Source organism: Diaphorina citri, unplaced genomic scaffold (genome assembly GCF_000475195.1).
Source record: "Diaphorina citri unplaced genomic scaffold, Diaci psyllid genome assembly version 1.1 scaffold5114, whole genome shotgun sequence".
NCBI classification, from domain to species: domain Eukaryota; kingdom Metazoa; phylum Arthropoda; class Insecta; order Hemiptera; family Psyllidae; genus Diaphorina; species Diaphorina citri.
The window spans coordinates 3,218-5,718 of NW_007382490.1; the positions used below are offsets into that span (position 1 = coordinate 3,218).

The 2,501-nt window shown below is 37.2% G+C and overlaps 1 long non-coding RNA gene across 1 annotated transcript; it reads right to left on the reverse strand.

The window, feature by feature from the left end:
- Window positions 1–1,343: 1,343 nt before the first annotated feature.
- LOC113472361 lies at window positions 1,344–2,263 on the reverse strand. Its single transcript, XR_003394701.1, has 2 exons — window positions 1,944–2,263; window positions 1,344–1,383 (listed from the first exon to the last, which is right to left on the reverse strand). It is a non-coding gene; the product is annotated as an uncharacterized LOC113472361 (long non-coding RNA).
- Window positions 2,264–2,501: the final 238 nt, after the last annotated feature.

Sequence of the window (2,501 nt, forward strand, 5' to 3'; positions counted from 1 at the left end):
AATTAAAATCTGGAGAAAATTTCAATGAAAAAGCCTCAAAACTGAAGTCTAAAACCTAAAAAGTGTTGAAAAATGCCGTCCTTAGTTTGGAAAATAAGTAATTAATAAATTGGGTTGACGTTGACGAGGTAAATTTTATGAACATGAAACAAACTTCCACCGTCTACAAAGGTGGTAGATCTTTGTACAGAAAATACATTTGGTATTTAACTACCGCGATCTTCATTAGAATGGTGACCACCGCTCATGGCTTATGGATGGAGGTAACACACTTTAGTATATAAAAAAAAAATATATATCATTATTTTTAACTATATCAGGTCGAGGGGTACCCGCATCACACCAGTGACGTTGAACGGAACGTGCGCGCCCTCTGGTCCAAACTCAAGCGTCGCCGCGAGTTAAAACAGTAGTACGTTTACTAACTAAGACACTGACCGACAACCCCCGGGTGAGTCGGAGTACTCCTTTTACTCATCGATACTGGTCATATTTTACGTGTATCGTGTTGGCCACGGTCGTACCACCATGGATTTATAACAAAATCCTATATATATTAACTTTTTTAGATGTTACGAACCGCGACTCGTGGTTTTAACACTGTATTATTGTCGTTTGAGCGTAAATGCAATGTTTAACTATCAATGATTCATGTCGAGAGAAAGATTGAAAGATAAAAGTAAGGAGAACAGAAGGTCGCCTAATGTCCCTTGAACTCCCTGCTGTATAAGTAACGTCGTGCGTTACCCTAAGGGCGTGACGATCTGTCGGGAATGTATTCTTCAGAGTCGTTACTAGCAAGAGGTAACATAGGTTTGTTGCCCCTGAAATAAGCTTGATGAATTTTTAATTGCCGTTCTAATTAAAAAGTTCAAAGAGTTGTGACGTCAGACTTAATGTCAAAATGCGCAGAAACGCTTGCGCACAAACAAACGAAGCGGGAGTCATGAGTTATGACGTCATCGCCTACGGGAGCATATGTTGTGACGTCAAACTTTACGATTTATCGGTATTATTTAAATCGATTTATCTCGGTATCTAGAAGTCGTAGAAGAAAAAGAAAAATTCCGTTGGTCCCCATTTTTCCTGCTCCATGACTTCGAAACATCAAACAAGTAAGCGCAACTGATCTATTGAATTCCAAGGCAAGGCATCTATGTCCTTGCAGCAGCATGGGCATGTCATTTGACATTGAAGTTCTTTATCTTTCTGTAGGTTAGGAGATCAGTAAATAGTCAAAGTAAAATCCTAAGAAAATAAACAAGGTCAACTCACAATTCAAAGCCTGAAGTTCCACACCTCCTTTCTGAGAAGCTACAGTGGCTCTCAGGGTTGAAATAAGATGCTTCTTGTCGTCCTCGTCCATGATTATTCAACGAGAACCTGGCAAATAAAGATGAGGGTTTTGAGTTAGAAAAAAATAAAATAAAAATAGATATCAAGTACATAGGTATGTTTGTATCTACTTGCATAGATTATTTTAATCTTGAAGGCCATAGACCATTCAGGCATAAGTGCATAAAGTTATTTTGGACACAAACGTTCCTTGGTTAGTACATCATGAAAATGCCAAAAAATCTTGAAACTCCATTTCATGTTAATATAGGTTGGACAGCACTTCAAACTCTTGACATTTGTGGACCTCCCAGCATACTTGATTAAATTACTTCAAATTTTACATCAAACATTTTAAAAACAATTTATTACTCTTTTGAAATCTCATCTGTGAAAGAGGTGTAACTACACAGACAGTGCACAACTTAACTTTTTAACTTCAATTTCTACTTCTCAGAAGGAAATAGGTAACATAATCTCACTCCTAGTACTTCCACCCATCACCTGCCTACCTGTGGACAGATTTGAACAAATTTATTTCAGTCACAGTGCATACTTACAGACCACAAACACCAGACTTGGAATGTAAAAGGTTTTGGTTTACTCACCTAAAACTAGGTGAAATCAAAATTTTTGGAGAGAAATCAAAGTAGTACAGCAGTAGGTAGGTGTAGGTACTTTCAACACTTCAACTTTACATTTACACTCTTTACAGGTAGGTACGGGAACCTGTGGTTAGACTTCAGTGGCAAAAGAGTTCATTGATTCATTCTAGATACAAGGGGAACGGGGGAAAATACCGATAACTAGGAACAAATGATGTTTTTTAAACTTTATCGAGAAAATCCATGGGCAAAAGACATTTTCCAAGAAATAAATCAAAAAACTTTTGGGTACTTTTCAAAACTTTTTTAACAAAAGTTTTTGAGGTTAGAACTTAGAAAGTTTTTCGGCAGTGGATGCATGCACTCATTTGGTTTCGGAATTCTACCGCTACTACACTCTAGCGCTAGTAGTTCACAAAACGCGCGAATTTTTAAATTTCACAATCAGTGAAATCAGTCTGTATTGACTGTATTCTGTAACTCTGTACCAGTCTACCAGTTGCCTGTTACAGTTTACAATTTACATGCACTACTTTCTCTCTCTAGAGAATAATGTAATAT